We start from the raw sequence: 20,103 nt of genomic DNA on the forward strand, positions 1-20,103 counted from the left end.
AAATATCAAGAATATTGTGGCAGCTTCTTTGCTACCAAAAATCAGATAACACCGCCAAAGCAAATGGAGTTGCACCAATTTATATTTGTTGTAAGTCTGACTTAAATATTTAAGGAATAATGCTTTCTGTTGTCTTCTCTACAAAACATTTTTGTATATTCCATGTCACATATATGTGCATGCAACAAACTGTCTTAATCTGGAAAGATTAAAAAAAGGAAAGGTAGGCCAAGATAGATATCAGTAGATGGGAAGATACCAGTAGATAAAAGTAATATGGCCTTTTCAAATAATTAACATGCTTTCTGTGATTCTAATTGAAAACCAAAGGAAGGGATATAGACCATTCAAATATAGCCCCTTTGTAGATGGACATTCAGTCTATCAATAAATATTAATAGCTAGAGTTTAAAGTCATAACCCAAGATTTATAACATTAAAATTAAAACTACCATACTACAGAAAACAAAGAGAAGGTAAGGCATAATTGCAAGTAGGGAGCAGAAAAAGATCATATAAAAATAGTTATCTAGCTGTTCAGTATTCAGGGAGTTTACATGTTCTGTTAATTTTCTTTTAAGTCTTTAACCCATTTATTTTACTTTCTTTCTAAATTTTCATGGTTTCCCTAGATATCTAACCTATTAGATCTAAAATCACCACTAGTACTTAATTTTTCCTAAGAAATTACTTTTCTGAAGAAACAGTCTTCTTTCAATTGGCCTATATTATCTAATAGATTATTGTTTATACAACTAAAACTTTGTACTTTTCTTTCCTTATTTATTAATGTGTGCATAAATATTACTGATCCAGGACAGTATTGATCCGTAAAACCTTTCTAGCTACGTGGTTTAAGTGATGAATGTACCTGTGTTCTAGCCCAACATAGTCTTTCATTCATTGTCTTTTTAGGTTCTTAGTTTCATGCTTCAAAAGTATTATGATCTTTTATCAGCCCCTAATAGTGAGCCTCTTCTTCAAAAATAGTCCCTGAAATGAAGGTAGATTGTAAATCGTCAGCCACTCTTAGACAAAGAATGCATTGGGGAGGGAGTTCTGAATAGGGTCGTACTCTCATGGTCTTTCAATAAAAATAATCTTTTAAGTTTATTATCAAATTCCAGTAAATTAAGCTGATCAGATCTAATTGAGAAATGTTGTACAATTCAGCTTGCCTTTAAACACATTTCAGTCTGCCGTCAACTGGGCTTATCAAAACTTACATCATTGTTTTTCTGTGTACAGCATGTCAAATGCTAATATTATTTCATTCCACAGCTAAAGTATTAATTGAATTGGCATCTGTTTACTCATCTGTGAAACATGACCATCTCTCAATAACTTTGTTACAATTTCTCTTTGTATATTGATAGAAAAATAAGACTGAGTTTTATTTGCCATACTTTTTATGGTAGGTCAGGTCAGCGGCTCATTGTCAGCTAAAGCAAGACAGCCCAAAGAATGTTGTTATTTTGAGAGCAGAACTGTTAAAAAATATTATTTTGTAGAAAATTGTTTTGTTGAGGAAAAAAATAAATTTGGAAACGGTGTTTGAAATTCTTCAAATCTTCCTCCTTCCATTATGTAGGGCTTCTTATAGTTTAACTTACACAGATACCATAATGTCATTAATAATATCTGCTTGTATTATAGAATAACAACCGTCTACATGTCATTTTTGATATTTAAATGAACAGGTCCTAGCAACAATATTTCTGAGCAAAACTAATATTGAAGTCCTTTTAACAGGACAATTTTCTTGATTATAGTAAGATCCAACTTTTTATCTGACATTTGCAAGTTCCTTTTTCTACTTAGGCTGAGTCTCCCTTTCCTACTTTTTATCAACTGAACAAAAATTTTCCTAGTCTCCTTTTTCTTTTCTCCATTTTTCACTCTTAGCATGCCTTATTCCTAAATTCAGACTGTAGAGACCATATCATGCTTTAAACCTCCTTCAGTTATCTATCCATGGCACACACAGATCTCAAATTAAAGTTATGACATAACAATCTCTTGCTGAATAGTGGCAAAGTTACCCCACACATTTACACGTCTCACTACATTAAAACTTGAACAGGGCTAACAAGCTAACGCCACTGTGCAGACAATATGTTGTCTGGTATTTTGGCAAAAAAATACAAATTTGGCAAACTAGAATATCCACAAGGTTCCTTTCCATTTATGGAGACTTCGATAAATATTACTCTTAACATCCATTTACTTTAACTGCTCTATTATCTCCAACTTCATTTCCATTACAAAAGTTTATCTATATAACATTTTTAAATTCAAGTTTATAATTATATATATATTTGAGATCTAAATAAAAAGCATAGGAAGATTTTAAGTATTTTTGAAAAGCAAACTTGAAGAGCTGTGATTATTTATCTGTCACATTTTAATTCTTGAAAAGTAGGAGTATCAAATTACCTGTCGAAAATAAATGCATTGAAACAACTTGTATATACATGCCTATTTTGTCTGCATTTGGATAAAACTGCTTCTGTTTTTCCTCCAAGACTGACAAGTTCAAATCAAATGCCATCCTCACCAAACGGATTCAAATGTCCATAAAAGTAAGAGAAACTAAATAAGACACAGTCTGGCCATGTTGATTTTACCATTTGTTTCAAGTTGTTTGCTTACAATTAGCGTAATAATTGAAAGGTTACCAGAAAGAATGCGGAAGACAGGGGCAACTGCAAAAGTGATCCATGTCAGAGCAATGTGAATACTACTGCACCTCCTCTCTAGGTGATCAGGAAAGAAGTAAGATCAATTTCCCTGGAATAGTGCAAAGTGTAGCACAGTGATTTGTAAACTACACACATTAATTTAAAAGAAAAGACATTAATTAAACAGAACAGCTCATGATAGTCCTTGTTCCCTTTTTTACGTCTCTTTTATAGTTAAAAATATATGTATTGTTTTTAATAATGTACTGATAACCCTGGTGTTATAATTTGAGGTTATTTATTTATAACATAGCTCGTCATTTGTAAGTGCTGTGTATATTAGTAAGTATTGCTTCTTATTCGGATAAAAGTGACATTCCTGTAAATTTCCCAAACAAAAGCTTCCAGTGAAGCTTGTGAAGGGTTTTCCTGTCTTTTGTAGCTTGTATGTCTGTTTTGGCTCCAAAAGTTTGAAGCTTACACTCAAATCCGTCTTTAATGATCTGGTAGAGATGGGCACCCATAACATTTACAGCCACTCAAGTACTCAGTATTATCAGACTATTGAATTTTAATTATGGAATAAACAAATTCAAAACTAGTGTTACAAAGAAGCAACAGATGAAATTATCTAGGACCACAGACCATGACGTCTCCACCGGTGTGATTCAAATGATGCCATGAGTCTCCAGCATGTGAGGAAACAGGCTCATGCTTTTTCCTCTGCCTATATCCTTTTCAGAGGGTAGTGTAGCTATAAAAGGGAATTAGATGCCAAATCTTAGGGGGCCCACACAATTGCAAATATTTTTTTATTAAAGAAGATAAAAAAATAATTTGGAATAGCAAGCACTACCAGCATACACAAAAAAACGTCTGGATATATGGTAGTGAAGGGAACCGAGAAGGGGAAAGAGGCAATAAATTGGTGACCTACTTGAGCATCAAGTAGGGTGAGAACAGCCTCCTTCAATTCCTATTTCCACATGGAATTGGAAAGAGTATCAAGAGAAAAATCAGGTAAACAGCCTGCACATCTAAGCTCTTGCACTGAGAAGGATAACTAGATTTCCACTGAGATGTTATCTGGGGTGGTGGGGGTTATGAATGGGTTTGCTACAATGGTCTTGATAAGTTTTTAGGAGGATGTTCCACAAACCTCTGTCTTATAGTAGAAGGGTAAAGCTTCTCAGTAGCTACTTTGTGTTAAGGTTTTCCCAGTAATTTCTCCTCACAACACATCTGGAGTATTGTCTGTTAAGGTTAGATTTTATAGTCCTAGGGGGAGCAGTGCACATTATCAGTAAAATGTTTATATTTAAGAACAAGAATTAAATCCTTTCCTGGCGAATACTCTGAAGTGAATACTCAGACTTCCAGCTACTTTTAATCACTTTCCTTTTAGAACTTTAGCAAGCGGCATCCCCTCTCCCAGCCCCTTTATTAATGGCCAGTTGTAAATGACTTTAGCAAATGGAGCACCATTTGTCACACTGTAACAAGTGACGCACTGTACTGTATTTCTAGCCCTACCACTTAATTTAAGCATTGAGATTTATAGCTTGTCATCATCCTCTCTATCTTTCTGTTCCTTCTTTGTGCCCTCCCAAGTGCTAAAACAGGTTGTTGGGAAAGAGGTTTATAAGTAAAAGCAAAGACATTTCTACATTGGCTCAGAGCACTGAAAAACACTCATTCGACTCTTTCACCTGTATAGTGAATTCTCTTGGTGGTTTTTCTTCTTCTATTTAATTGCTTCTCCACATTTAACTGATATTTGATGAAAAGATCCCCCTATTTTACAATTTCTCTCAAAATAATCCCACTGTAATTCCATTGCAGTCACCTGTGTATACACTATGTTTGTTTATTACTTTGAAAGACACATATGGTACAAACAGCAGCCAAGTTGTATTGCAAATTAAAAACTTTTATTTGAACTTGAAATTAGTTCTTTCTTCAATGTGCTACTATGCTCCATGCCATCAGCAAATTTCCTTGGGCTACAAATTTGTAGCCCATTCCTCTGTCTAGGCTATATAGATTTTTATATAGATTACAGACTGTGTGTGATTTATATACTGCCACATGGAAAGTGGCAGACATCCAAGAAGGGCCACCGGTTTAAAGCTCCTATGAATCAAACATCTGTTCTGTGTTTGTGTGCATTTGTTTGTTTGTTTACTTAAGAGCGTTGAGCATTGGCCTTGCACACGCTTACCCTGTCTCTTCTAAAAGCACAGATAGGTTGCTGGGTTTTACTTTTAATTATAGTAGATAGCAGACTTTTTTTCTTGTCATCCTTGTATTGTTAGCACTCAACTGCTCATTTCCCTCCAAACTGGTGAGACCACTGGTCTCTTGGCCAACACTATGAATGCCTAGCTGGATATGAGGGTCCTGAAGCAAACATTACATCTGCGGCAGTGTGTAGATTTAATACTCCCAGACTGCAAACATTTGGCCTGTTTTTCTACTGCCCAGCATCTTGTGAAGTAATTTCAGTGATGTAAAGCGAGTGCAAAGCACAAATTCAATGATACACATGCAGAATTTCCATGTACACTAGTGCTGATATTTTGCACTGCTTATGCAGAGCTGTAGCTTATCAGAAAAGGCACAGGTTAGCAAAGGATCAGGATCAGTAACATATGTTATGCATGCTGTCTGGCAGGTCAAAGACAGTGAAGTTGACAGCCCATGTCTCAGTCTTTCTCTAAGAGTTGTGTCACCTGACGTGACCGGCTCTGTTTTCTGCACTGAAAGAGTGCTGAAACTATTCCAGTGCTTCTTTCCTGAATCCTTGCAGCTACAAGCCTAAGCAGGAGCTTGTCATGTGAAAATGGGATAAGAAGCTTTCAGAAATTCTGTATAAATAATGTCATATGACTGTAACTTTTCAGAACAAAAGAGCTAAAGATCAAGCAAATTGTTTTAGCTAGAATTCTAGTTGCACGTTTCTACCTTTTAGCAGCCAGAAGGGCAGGCAGGAGCTGTCTGCTCTGTGTGCCTGCAGTAGGCTGCATCCTCAGCTGAGACTGATGAGCTCTCCATATTTACTAGTAAGGCTATGCAAATTTGGGAGTTGCCTGCAGTCTTTGAGCTAGCTAACAGTTGGGCCTGAAACATTTTCAGTTTCCCATGGGTGCTTAAAAAAACATAGCTCATAAATTGGGAAAGGAACTGAGAATAGAAGAACTGGAAAATGATTCATTGACCTGTTGCTCTCCAATGTGGTCGTCTTTAAAACTTCAGGATTAATTCCAAGGAGTTTACTAAATTTACGGGAATTAAGAAGTCACAGAGTTACTGAACAAAATGAATCAAATTCAATTCTAGAAAAAGGAGGTAAATTTTTTTTTCAATTTTATGAAGCTGCACCTGTTCACATAGCTTTGAATTTTAACCCAGTAAATCACCTTGTATATGCTTACATTAATCCATTATTTTCAACAGCAGCTTCTCAGATGCTTTGCCTCCTCTGATGCAATTCCACTGCTTCACTTTGAATGTGATCCCTTTGTATATGCTGGCCAAAATCACATTTGTTTGTTTTCCCAGTGCTGTATCACATTGCAAGCCCTTATTTAATTTGCTGTTCACTACTAGCCTTAAGTCTTTTTTTTTTTTAGTGCTTTCTAAACACTGTCTTCCTTCCATAGTATATTTGTGTTTCAGATTATTTCCCTTAAGTATTTAACTTTTTAATTTTCATTACCGAATGCTGTTTTGTCTTGTTTTTCAGATTTTCTCCCCAGCTCTTGTAAGTTCTCTAGGTCTCCCTGTACTATTTCTTTACTGTCATTTAAATAAAACTTCATAGGTAAATAATGTGCAATTAAGTTACATTAGTTTTATTTATTTATTTATTTATAAGTAAGAAAGGGGAAAATGCAAAAAGGTTACAATGAAAAAAGGGGGGAAAGGTTAGAAATGGAACTAACATCAATGCCCACAGTATTTCACTGGGTACCTCTAATTCCCTGTGTACATATGAATGATAAACGTTAGTATGATACTTTCATATATCCTCTGACATACCTTAATATACTGAAATAAACATCTGTTTGCTGTTGGAAGGAATATACCACAATAATATGGAATATTTTCTCTCTTTTGAACCTCCACGTTCTTTATTTTTATGTGTAGGAACACATTCAAAAATTCTGAATCGTTCCCGTCACACAAAACAAAAATGCCAGCCCTTGACCTCTTGCAGGGCAAAGCTGTGTATTTTAGTTAGTGACTGCATTAACTGTGCACCAGGCTAGAATGAAGCTTCAATGCCATCATGATGTTTCTTTAAGCACTGTTTTTCCAATTTCAGACACAATTCTAAGAGCATAATCTAAGACATTCCCTCTGGAGCTGCCTCCGACACAAACACACTTTAATAAGTAAGACCTCTGCCAGGGTCATCAAGACTGAAATGAACAACAAAAAAAAATCTTCGGCGCTGCTCTTATTTAGTTAGTGACCCAACCTTACCCTTTAAATATTGTAGGATCAACATACTGGGGCATGACCTCAAAGAGCTGTCATGTCACTTTTACTCTGCTTTTCTTTTAAAATGTTATGTAAGTTGGGGAACTCAGCTGCAATGTGTGCTGTATCATATGTCTAGATTTATTTCTCTGGATTACGGGAAATATCTGTGGAGTGGGTGTGTTTAATTATTTGCAGATTTATATTGGTATTTTAGGATTGAAATGGCAAAACTGAAAAATAAAAATGTCACCAGTAAATTTTTAGCAACCTTAGTGGTCACCTTATTAGTATTCTGTATTTCTGCCCATACCCTCAGCCATTCTTTATTACTGCTCTCAATCCACACCAGTTTGGTTCAGACTTGGACAAGTCTTTGGCTTAACAAGAAGTATTGTAACAGGATTGCCAAAGCCTTTTTCCCCATGTAAAATCATGTGTCTTCAACACCTCCATCTCCACCTCCACCTCCTTTTTTTTTTTTTTTTTTAATATTTTGAGGCTCAATCTGCTGCAGAATTAATGACAGGAAAGTAACTATATTTTTGTGCCAGAGGTTTATTTTGTGTGTCGCTGGCATTTTTTTCACACTGGTCTGAGGTTGGAACACAAAGGCAAAATGGTCCTTTTTGTACATTTAATCCCCCCAATATCCTGTATCTCTGTTCACCTAGCAAATAACTTGACCATATCCAGGCATAAATATGGCACGAACAAAAAATTCTGTGATTGTCTGATGTAGTTATAGTTCATGATGAAAACAATTTCTTCTGTACTAAATCTGCAAAGTTAACTTCTGAGCTAATAACTCACAATCATCCCATCTTGCTTCAGTATGACTAAATATCAACTTCACTGATATACAGTTCTTATTGTGACAATAGGCAGGAACAGCACTTGGTAGCATGAGACAATATTTTAGTTGTTGTTTTAATGTTAACTGACATCTCAAGGATAAAGGCAGAATTCCAGATGTAGAATAATACATTTCAATTTATTGTCTTTTTGAAAAAAGGTGACACTTCTGTTTAGACATTTATTCTTTTACTTTATTAACACATGGGTTTTAAAACATTGCTCTCTAATCAAAGCCAAGCACCTGTAGGGAAACAGAAAGTGTGAAATATAAACTTTCCCTAGGGTGCTTAATGTTTTTAAATAATAATAATAATAAAAGTTCCAAGACCACACTAAAGCTGCTATTCTGATACTATGGCCACTGTCATAGGCCTGGTACACATTAGGAAAGCATACTGTAAGACAAAAGATGTCCAAGGAACGGGAGAGGATGACACAATCTAAACGCACAACAAAAGTGCAGCAACACCTGTGTTTCCTTTCCCATGAAAGGCAGCAGGATCTAACATAAGAACATTTTCTTTCAGACTTTTCCCCCAATCTCCTCTTCAAACAAAGCTCAGCAACAAGGTAAGAAAAGGCAGCAATTAACTCCATTATACCACATAGAGTCTTAAGGAAACGTTCCTTTCTGTGCTGAAGTAGAAAGGGCAACAGACCAAAAAAGAGCCAGAGTATGCTCTGGGATGATTCACAGCACTGCATGGGAGTGGTGATGTTTGCTGTTTTCCACAGTGGATGTGAAAGGCCAGTGACATTTACATCTCATAGGATAAACCAAATCAGGCACAAGTATAGTTTTGAAAGTTCTCAGTTTGATTTTGTAAGAATATGGTATTTCATTAGTTTTTGCATAGGAGGCCTTTTGTCTTTAAACTACAGATCATCACCTCAAACCCCAGTGAAAGATTGTGATTCAAAATTTAGAACTTATTGTGTTTAGAAGATATCTTTTCTTCTTTACCAGTAAAGTAGCTTTTTATTTTCTCTTATAGCTAAGTTTTGATACAAAATTTGGAGTAATTTCTATGTTGAAATTTGTCTACTTCTGCTTTTTGAAGGGTGTTTTTTTCAGAGATAACTTTGAAAATGTTTTTTAAAATGCCATGAAACATTGCATAAAATGTAATAAGAATGGTTAGCTATTTTATTGGAAACAAAATTATGGCTGTGATTTTTTTTTAATATAAAAAATAAATCACCTTCAAATTTAGAAGCAAGAATGACGTAGGCTTCATTTATCCTGCCTTTAGCAGGGAGATGAACTAGTTCTGTTTTTCTCAATCTTTTGTAGTCAAAGGATCATCCAACCCTGTTCAAAAAAGTCTGTGGACTACCTTGTCTCCAACTCTTATTCCACAGCTGGGGAAGAGGGGTAATAAAGAAAATACTTAACACTTAGATTAAACTGTACTCTATGATTTAAAAAAAAAAAAAATCTTAATTTCATTGCAATAATTACAAATATAGGTTCCCAACTTGTCTGCCTGCAGATACTAACTGCAGTGGGAAGCCAGCTCTGGATTATGCCCGCCTGTGGGTATTGACAGCAGTCAGGAGCCAAGTTTTGCTTCTGCCTGCCGGGAGGCATTTGATAACAATTGGGAGGCAGCTCCTGACGACGCTTGCTAGCTGGCACAAGCATCAGTCCTTCTGCAGCTCACCAGTGGTCTACAGGCTGTTGAGTTACACTGGATCAGATTAACCTCCAGAGTTAACCTCCTTTCCAGTACTCTTTTCTAAAACAGTAGGATAGGACTTGCAATAAATTTCAGGGATGTCAACAGGATTTTAGGAGAGGCTTCGTTTTAGAAGATGCTACTGAGCTCTGCTGATAGATTATCCCACTAGAGAGGATGTCAACTGGAGACTTTCTAGACTGACTTTATTATGTCAACTCGAGACTTTTCTAGAAAGTTGTATAAATTTAAGAGCTCTGTGAATTATCCTCTACTAGTACCCTGAGAAAGGACCATTAACTGAATAAGTTGTGTAGGAACCTCTCATGACGACTACGGAAAAGTCTATCCGTGCCCATCTCCACCATCAAAAACAAAAATGCTGCACTGGTGCTGTGATGGCTCATGAAGGCCTATTCAGATATTCAATGACTGGAATTAACTTCACAAAGTCAGTCAGGGCTGAAGTGTGAGAGGGTAGTGGGGGGAATATAGGCGCTCCGGCTCTGCTCCCTCTTCCGTCTGCCATAGGTTTTGTCATGGAGCCCTTAACCCAACAGGTGGCAGGAGGACAGCTCAAATTGAGTAAATGCTAATGCATTTCCTACCTTGGTAGAGCTGATAAAAGGCATGTTTGCACTCAGTGTCCTGAAGCAAATACATATGAATCCAGGCAGTTTTTAATTCTGCATACTATATGTTGGACTCTAAAGAACAGATGTTCTTGATGGAGGGTACAGTGTTGGTTTTTGCTTCTTTTCTGAAGGATAATCAGTAACATTTTTCCCCTAATTAAATGTGATCAGCCTCCTCTTTTCTAGATGTAAATGTTCTGCAAAAGCTGACACAGTTGAGATAACTGGACTAAATGCTCTCCTCTGGTCCATGGTTTCAAGACAGCTAATAAGCCTGATTCTTCAGAACATGCTCAGAGAATAATAAGCAAAGTTTACATCCAGCTCTTTAAGTTCGTCAATGGTATCTCTGTCTTAAAAGTCACTCAAGGGTCAGGATTTATTCCACAGAATATGTGGCTCTCAGCAGTTGAACATCAGTATAATTAGATGCTTCTTCAGCTATGAGCCTGAAATCTAGCTGGAAAATCTTCTAATAATGGCAAGTAACAGGTAGCAGGTTTTATATAATCATATTCAGAATGAGAGGATAATAAACAGCAGTATTTGAAAGTAGGAATTGTGAGGCAAGAAGGACCATTACATTTTTCCAAGAAGTTGGTAAAACAGCTTCCAATGAAGACATTAGTTAGTAATAGCTCATGATATTTCTGACTAGGCCAAATAGACAGCGTCTCTTATTGCAAGGTGAAAACCATAAATGGCAGAATGATTTCCATTTTGTAATAATTCTGTACCTCAGTCAAAACCAAAAATTTAAAGCAGAGGCCCTAATATTGCAATAACGCTTTAGTTTTCTGTCAGTTTGGACTAAACAATGCTGTACAATATATGTACACTTACTATAAAAGTCGTCAACTGTTAATCAACTCCTGTCTTAATGAGATTCTACAATTTTAAGGGACAAACCACACAACTAGAACTCATTGAACATTTGCATGGACAAGAGAAACTTGCCAAATTTTTGAAGCTCTGAACTTGTATTTCAAGCTAAAAGGAAACATTGATTTGAAGAAAAAGGTTTTGTTCAAAATTGAGACTGGAAATATAATTTTAATGTAATTTATTTTAGAATATCAACTACAAATGCACAGTGTTTTAATCTCATATTTCCAAAGAAAATTTATTCGTGAGTTAAACTTCACTTTCAAATGAAAATGGCAGAAGTTTATGTTTTGAGATTTCCAAATTATCATTTCTTTTAAAAAAAATAATTAATCTGTGTTTATTCATGTTATATATTTATTTGATATGTTTCAACTTTTAAGATTTCAATTATCACAATTTCCTGCAAGAATGAATTTTGTTTTGTTTGAAATTCTTACAAGTTAATTACTGGAAAGTACTTAAAGTACATAGATGAAATAAAAAACAGTAGTGCTTAATACATAACAAACTCTGAGTAGTTGAATGTACAGACTGAATCAACCTTGTTTCTTCCGGGGTTAATATACATATTGAGTTATTTCCAGGGCTATGATTTCTGCCAAGCCATCAGTTTTGTGCAGGCTTGCAGATTTAAAGAATATTTATTTAAAGAATATGGTATCAGGAATAAAACTACAAATCTGCCAAGTTTTAGTCTTGAGAAGTGAGACTCATTTTATTGTTTAGAAAAAGTCCAGTCTTAAGTTGTCTTACTCCTTCAAAAAGACATTCCCAGAGTGCTTCAATCACGTATTAAAATTTCATTCTTTCCTTCCTTGCAAGTTTCCTTCTTCTAGCAGCAGTTGCCTACATAGTCTGAAAACACATCACATAAAATTAAACTAATATACTCCTATTGGCTGTAATTGTCTTGGGAGACGATGCTTAATAAGGACACGAATTACAAAAGATTTGTAGTAACTGAGTTAAAAGTCTGTTATTCAAAAACTATCAAGAAGTTTCCAGAAGAATTTGGTGTCTTTCTTTTTTATCCATTGTGGTTAAGTTCAAGACAATCCTTGAGGGCATTTACTTTCACGTGTATAAAATAATCATTAAGTATTTTGAAAGCAATAGAAATCAAAGGCTGTTAAGTTTCACAAATATAACAAGTATTTATCTCGCTGAGTTCAGAAAAGAAGCAGATGGAATGTATTTCCAGTATTATTAAGCATTACAACTTGTTTAAAAGCTCCCGAATTTGCAGTGCAGTGTACCTGAATCACAGATTGTATATTATTCCCCAGTCTCATTAGAGCTTTCAAGGAGAAAGCCATCCTTACTTCTACAAGCTACTAGTGTGTCTGCTAGTGCAATTTATGGTGCAGGAGTGACCATTAACTCCTACTCCTTTAAAACATATTTTCTCTTAGAGACCTTGACAAGTTAGACATAGGACAAAAGTGTAGTTTATTGACTTCTGATTGAAGAAGATGGAAAAGTAGTCTACTAAAAGAAAAGAAAGTAACAAAAATAAAGCTTGAATTATGTATACTGTAAGGTAATAAACAAGATGTCCTAACTACTAAATCCTCCCCTGAGCATATATTGTTATTTATTACTTGTATTACACTGGAGAAGTTAAAGAAGGAGTAGGGCCCTATTGTGCTCAGTGTTGTATGGACAGAACAAAAGCATATTTGTCTGAGAGAATTTACAAAACACATTTTCATTAAATCATATATTCATAATCCTAACTCTACCATATATTTAAAATGTTAGTCACAGCAGTCATCTATTATTACCTATCAAAATGAATAGGTACCTCGCCTCCCAAAGCAATATCTGCATTCCATTCATATCCACAGACCCTAAACAAGATCAGGGCAGCAATGTGCTGTCCCTGCACTGTACCAGAGCATTAGCATGTCAGGACTCAAGAGAAGCAACATGAGTGGCTAAGCATCCCAGAGTAGAGCATGTCAGAGGCAAGTAGAGAAAGTGCAGCCTTCCTTCCAGAACAGTTCCCTGTTGTCTAGATCCCTGTGACAGTAATGAAGCCTTGCTTGGTCCAACACTCATTTCCTCATGCAGCACTTACTCATGGCAGTGGTCCTACTCATTCCAGTTTGACAGACAGCTGCCAGCATGCCATTTAGTTATAAATATTTGCAGTATTTGGCTTTATTCATGACTGAATAAGTTTAGTTATGAAAAAATGCAATTGATACTTAAAGGGACGCTAATTTTAACAGTACATTTTCTATTGTAAGTATTTCTACGGCTATCAGTGGGAATAATATTAGATCTTGTTTCAGTTCCAGTCCAGAGAACATGACTTCATTGCTGAGTTACAGCCACTAACATGTGGCTGTGGGATATTTACAGCATGTAGTGGTATTTCTAAAGACAAATACAGAAAAAATAGTAATAGGAAAAAAAAAAAGGATATAGTGCACAGTTTGATAAAGATGTGAAGCCTAAAATACTTAGCTATCATCTGATTCACTTTCACTGGAAAGGGCTTAATTGTGCTTTCAGTCACATTGCACGGCCTCCCTGTGTTTCTTTGTTCCCTAGTATAAGGCTATTCAGACTTTTTCATACAGAATTCAAAAAAATTCATTGTCTTGCAAGCAGTCTGATTTTGATACTGGATGAGATGGTGAATACAGCCAGTCTAAATCTTGTATTATGACTTTGCTGTCTCTTCAAATTCATTACATCATGAATTTCTAGTGAAACGTAGATGTAGATTCCAAGGAAATGTTGTTCAAAAACCTAGGATCTACAGATAGGAAATGACATCTTACCCTCTTTTGTCATTTAAAACACTCAGAGATTTGGCAACCTTGGTAAAAATGTCAAATAAAAAATTGAAACTATTTCAAATGAAAGGTTTAATCAAAGCTTTGAAATTAACCAATAGGAAAGTCAGAACCTTTATACTCTACTACTGTTATGTTGCATCTCAAAAGCAGAAATTAAATGTCAGAAAAGAATTGATTTTCCCGTCTTGGGACTGACAGCTTCTTAATTTCTTTGATATTAAATATAGTATTTAAGTCATAGGAAACCCACAAAAGCTCCTTAAGTTTCACAGAGATTTCTTTTTCTATTTGTTTTGCTTGCCTCCATTCTTTCTAAGCAGTAAATGAGAAACCACAAATCCCACAAATCATGAAAGATCCATACAGATCTTGAATATTGAAGGTCTTGTTCCTGTGTCCCAACTCAAGGGCACATACAAGAAACAATCCGAACTTTACTTGCAGAATGGCTGAGCGATTCCTGCTGAGGAAAGAGATCTTGGAGTTACAAGAGTTAGCTCCCTGAAAAAAACAAACCAAACCAAACCAAAACCAAAACCACAGCTCAGTGCTCAGTAGTGAGCAAAAACCATTAAGAGAGGAAGAGGAGCAATCATTACATGAGTCCATGGTGCTGTTGCAAACCGAAAACCCACTAAACCTTCCTCCCTCCCCTTGTTTTTTTTTTAAAAAGTGATACCAGAGCCTGAAAAGATACAGAGGAAGGCAGGTAGGATGATTAGAGGTGTGGAACAGTTTCTGTTTAAGGAATAACTAGATGCTTTTCAGTCTGGGACAGATGACTGATGAGGGATATGATAAAACTCCATAAAATCAGAGTAGCATGGAGAAGGTGATTAGGGAACAATTATTCACTGTCTCTCATAATACAAGAAAAATGGGCATCAGATTATATTGTCAGATAGCAAGTTAAAATCTTGCAACACATAATAATACATATAATAGTACCTAAGTATTTCTGAGGGGGCCGTAGATAATAGAATTTGCATGGATTCAAAAAGCAATTAGACAAACTCATGAAATCCACCAAGAACTGACTCATAATATATCTGACTGCAGATGACTGAGAGATGGAATATTGTAATAGAGAAGCATCACTAGATGGCTGTCCTGTTGTTATACTCTTTTCTAAGCATCTGCTACTGGGCACTGGGCTATAGTGACTTTTGGTCTGAATAAATAATACTACATATTAGATGGTGCTTCCAAAAAATACAGCCATGTTGGAATCCTCCTGCTAGGATTTTCCTTTTCTTTTCTTTTCTCTTTATGTCTGAGACATAGAATACCCACAACTTCATGGTGATGGTGCTCAACACACCTGAAGACCAGTCCCTAAGGTGTCTTCTAAAGGGATTCTATACACAGCTGCACTAAAATGTGGTCACTCTGTCCCCTATGCTAGACACAACAGACCACCTCAGTTATGCTGTGTTTATCAATTAAATTACAATGGCAAATCGGATATGGATTAACCAAGGTATGGAAGAAAGATGTACAAAGAATCCAAAGAGAACAGACTTTTTCCTTCCCCTGTTAGTTACCATCTGCGCAGATTTTTCACATCCAGTGATGTTGCTTTGCAGGTGCCCCCAAACATAACTGATGTCAGAATAGTATCAGAGACATCCAGAGGAGTTTTTTTCAAATGGTATGGATTCTCTTTCAGTACTTTTTACCAATGCTTTTCTGGTCAGTTGATCCAGGACATCCAAAATCTTGAAAATAAAAGGGAAAGCTGAAGTAGTTCTTGAAGTTCTTGAACTAACCCTTTGGATTTATAAGTTTGGTTGGTGTCTTTTGCCTTCCTTCTCTCCCTCTCTCCAGTTATACTAATGTTATCCCACAGGCTGGTGTTCTTGTATTGCTACTGCAATACTCATGCCTCGTGTTGGTTTTGCCCATAATCTGCCACATCATGTATATGCACAGACAGTATTCTTCCAAGAGGAGCCCAAGGGCTCGCAGTGAAGGGACAGTGCAAAACAAGTTATATTTTAACTCTATCACTGTAAGTGTACAGAAAATCCTCACTTCCAAAATTTTCTCTCTTCTTGCTGTAATCTGTCCTCATTTCTCACTTCTTCCACCTTCCTTCCACTTTGGCTTGTGTTTTTAAGGTATGATTTGGTAGCAAAGAGGGAAAATACTGAGAGTGCATAATTTAAATTAGAGAGTGTACTGTGGCACACTTTCATTAAAACTACAGAAAAAAAACTTAGCTGTGTGGCATATAAGATCAGAAGAGTCCCAAATCCTATCATTACATCTTACCTTTTTTTTGCCTCTAGTGCAATAAAGCACATGTCCTGCATTTATAAAATAGAGTTGAAAATGTCTGTAGCAAAAAAAAAATGCAAACAGTACAAGGTCCTTTTCCCATTCCCACATTTCGCTTCATGTTTTTATAATACTCCATTTTTATTTCTTCAAAGAGTTCTCATGATACAGTATAATATTCTTCCCCTGTTCTTCCACTTCTTTTTACAATGCTTCCCTGAATAGTAACGGGAATTTACTTACTGGCTTGAAAAACAGGTCCAAAAGCTATATGAAATTTTTCAGTGTCTGAAATGATATACAAAATGCTGAAGATTAAGTTTCTTCAGAAAAATATAGCAGTTATGCCTTCTCTTGCCTATAAAATATTCCATACCTGTCTTTGGAGACCAGAAAAGGCTGATGTTTGTAAGTCTTTTGCCTCATTGGTAAATAGAAATAAATAAACTAAATAAAGCACACCACGAGAGCCTATTCCATCATTCCTAAATCCACTTTCTCTACAAATAGGCAGGTGTTTGCTCCATATACTCTGTCAGGATAAACATAGTGCACTCTAAAAAAGTCCAAGGTATTGTTCATACTCCACATATACTGTAATGCCTGAAACACAAACTGAGATGTAAAACACAATCCAAATTTTGCTGACTTTTTTGGATAGATATATATTCTGTGATATGCACAGCAGCACAATTTCACCAATCTTTTCAATATAACTATGAGAAAGATTCAGGGCAACAAGCCCTGTTCTATTTGGTGTCACAGTGGTAGCCTCATGGTCCCCATAAAGCATCCTTCCTCCTGACATGTAGCAAAGGAATCAAAGCTTTTGCATGTCTTACCAATTGCCAGCTGCTGGTTCAATTGCTTGTCGCCTTCACGAGCTATTACTTATTCAAAGTTATACGCCCCAACGTGGAACAACTCAGGACCAAAGAAACAGCAAATTTTTCTTGTGTTGCCCCTCACGCTATGTGTAGTGCCACTTAGATGTTGTTGATTATTTGGATTCATACCTTTTTAACTCACTGCCTCATGCACATTTCTTATACTCTGGCCAACTTTGTTGCAGCTTGTTATGTCTCATCATGTTTTCTTGCAATTCATCACTCAAGCTTCCAGCAGCCTAATCGGATGCCATGTAACTGAATTTAACACAACAGAATGTATAAAAAATATTTTTTTCAAAATGTTTTCATCTGCCAGCATGTTAGGTACTGAGCCATGAATCTGTGCATAATGGGGAAATAGAAGCTGTATGCCCAATGAAGTACGTCTGCTGTTTGTGAATTAATAAGCAGATCTCTCCAAAGCAAAACAGTATTTCAATTTACAAACATTTGCTGTAGCTATTGGCATGCCATTGCTTCATACTCCTGATATTCACAGATCTTCAAGAGTGTCTCCCTCCCTCCTTGCCCATGACCAAAGGCATGTGTCAAACATCTCTTTTCTGAAGGGCAGTAATGCTGCCATAGTTTCAATTTCTGTTTATTTTTATGAAGTTCCATTTTTGCTTTGTTCATTTTTCTCTTGTTTCTGATATTGCTTTACTAAAGTTAAGAGGTAATTCCTGTTTCAAAGGAATAAATTAGGTGCAGTGCACAAATCAGCTATACTTCGTTTTTTAACTAAACATCCTAAGGCTTGGTACAAGTTTTAAGGTACTTACATTATTGCAGTTGTTGTCCACTTCACTTTGTAATGGATTTTTCTTAAAACAGTGTATGATGGAAGTACTGCTCTTCACATTTTAGGAAAGGAGACAAAGGTACAGAAAGGCTAAGTGTCTGAATAAATTTTATACATGAACTGTGTATCACAGGATAGAAATGAACCTAATACTTCTGAATGGTAGTTAAACACTTTAACTCCTGGAACACGTTTTCATCCTATCTTAACTCTAAGTTTCTACTACCCCCCTATCTGATCAGTTGATTGTCTTAAAGTGTTTGCAGCATCAGAAGGATAAATACAGAGCAGTTGTCTGGTCGAGGGAAGTTGACAATATCAGACTTAGGAGAAAAATTAGGAAGGGTAGGCGCAACCATTGGAAAAGTAGATGAAATAACCAGAGAGAGGAATAAAAAAAAAAAGCCAGTGTATTTTAAATGTTGTAGAAAGTTGAAGATAGGGAAGCAAGTGGAAAACACCAGAGATGATGTGGTCAAGGCAGCAGGTTGATGCAGCAGGTTGGTTTCAAGAGCTGCCCTTTGTTTGTGGGGAGAGAGATTATAAAAGCTGCAATGGGGAAGAGCGGACAGAGAAAAGAGATTTCCCTAGACAGAATGAGAGAAGCTATAGACATGTTTCAGCTGGAATGAGCAAGAGTGGGTTGGTATTTTGGATCTACTCTGTTTTAAAAAATAAATTTTCTTAAGAACCTGGAAAAGGAACAGCTGAGTACAATTTTAAATCTAAGTGGTACTAACAACATCTACAAAAATGGAAAGTAAGGGCATTCTCAGCAAATATCAAGCTAATCTTTATGCCTTTTAAATGCCACATACATTAATACTGGTGAGAATTATTCCACATTTGCTGGTTTTACATATATTACCTCCTTAATACAAAAATACAAACAAAGGAGTGACTGCATATGTATGCAGCTGTAGATAAGTAGTGGCCCCTGGACCTGCTTTATCTTATATCCAGCTTTAAAATCAGAGTCTCCAGCACAAATAGCAATGCTCTGTGCCATTGTGCCTGCTAAAACACATTTACTTCCAACAACAAACATAGGAAAACTCCATGTGGCACTTCGATTACACAAGGAACCCAAATCACTAAAGAGATGCAACATCACAAATAAGTATTTATAAAGATTTGTCAGCTCCAATGAAGTTATACTTTTCTAAACTCTGCTTTTTCCATGCACCTCTGCAATTACTCACTTCACAGAAAAAGGATGATGCCGCTAAAATGATGAAACCTTAATATAACCTTTTCAGCAAGAGATAAAATATATTGATTGGCGACTGCTGAAGGACATCATTAAGCAGTTCAATGTTTGATTTCATTTCTTCTTTCTTTCTTTCCCTTTTTCTTATTTATTATTTGGTTGCCCGGCAGGCATCTCTGTACTGACTGACCCTGCCAGTTCAACTATTAAAGAATTTATCTCTCTGAGGAGGCCTGATGTAAACATGATAATCTGTTTGGCGGCCCTTATGATGGCCTATGAATAAAACATACGACAACACAGTTTGAGCTGAAGAGCTTGCTATCTGTTACCAAAGAGAATGTTTGGAAGCTCCCTGATGGCTCGGCCATTCTGAATCCCAAAGGTCGTCTACTTTATACTCTGGCTAACCCACTCCGGCTACCCACAAAAGGTGTAGTTAAGTATTTTTCCCTGCCAACATCTATATTTCTAATGGCTTATTAAAAAGGAACTAATGCAAGAGACTGGAGATTTTAATTGTGTATCTGTCCATGATGAGAGATAAAGGATTTTCTTCAAGCAAAGATTTCTTGGGAGAAAAACAACAAAGAAAGAAAGAAAGAAAGAAAGAAAGAAACTAAAAACATTTATTTTCTTTCGGGAAGATCCTAAATTCCTTATACTAGAGTGTTAAAATAGCCACTTGAGCTTGCATATAGAATACAAGCAAAAGTATGGCAGTTGAACTCACAAAATATGTTGCTCAAATGCATTGTATTTGTGAACTACTTTAAGTGAGTGAACCTTTTCCTTTGATTACCTGTTGAAACCAAGAAACTCTGATTCATGATTCTACCCACAAGGCTGAGAATCACATCTTGGCAAGTTAAAGAGGCAAAACCT

General features: G+C 36.1%; 1 long non-coding RNA gene across 1 annotated transcript in view; it reads left to right on the forward strand.

The window, feature by feature from the left end:
- The window catches only part of LOC142084900 (uncharacterized), a 122,838-nt gene extending 113,935 nt beyond the window's left edge, over positions 1–8,903 (forward strand). Inside the window, exon 3 of the long non-coding RNA XR_012674478.1 lies at positions 8,552–8,903. This is a non-coding gene — a long non-coding RNA (uncharacterized LOC142084900). The remainder of the gene's footprint in view (positions 1–8,551) is intronic.
- Positions 8,904–20,103: the final 11,200 nt, after the last annotated feature.

The sequence above is a fragment of the Calonectris borealis genome, chromosome 8 (genome assembly GCF_964195595.1).
Source record: "Calonectris borealis chromosome 8, bCalBor7.hap1.2, whole genome shotgun sequence".
Taxonomy (NCBI): Eukaryota; Metazoa; Chordata; class Aves; order Procellariiformes; family Procellariidae; genus Calonectris; species Calonectris borealis.